Genomic DNA, 509 nt, shown 5'->3' with positions numbered 1-509 from the left:
TTGGGAAGGTGGGCAGAATTCACATTCCACCCAAAACACGATGCTCGTGCCCTGCGGGATGTCCGAATACCGCATAAACTCTGAAATTTCTCAGAAGCTGTGCACCCAAAGCCTCTTGCCTTGGAAGGAAGGAAGGAAGGAAGGAAGGGGTTGTATCAGAGGTTTGTGGATTCGTGAACATCAGCCTAATTAGGACAAAATAACCTACATTTAGCCTATTCGGTCCTCTTCAGTTGCCATGGCCAGGTCTTTCTAATCTGTGGAGATTTTAACGAGATTGGCAGTGCCCAGCGTTACGGCCATTTGGCGTAGTGCCTTCCTTCTGCTGGGGTCCTTTGGCCGAAGGACCCGTTAGTGCAGGTGTAGGAAAAGTGCCTGTCCCAGGCATCAGCTGTTCATCACTCGGCGGTGTCAGAGGGGCCGGTAAAGCAAGAGCTGTGCTGAGCACGCCGGGTGGCTGGAGGGTGTCCCCGGCAGAGACACCGTCTTCAACGCTGCTGGGCAGTGTG

Source organism: Phaethon lepturus, unplaced genomic scaffold (assembly GCF_000687285.1).
Source record: "Phaethon lepturus isolate BGI_N335 unplaced genomic scaffold, ASM68728v1 scaffold54204, whole genome shotgun sequence".
Taxonomy (NCBI): domain Eukaryota; kingdom Metazoa; phylum Chordata; class Aves; order Phaethontiformes; family Phaethontidae; genus Phaethon; species Phaethon lepturus.
This window is presented reverse-complemented; position numbering follows the sequence as displayed.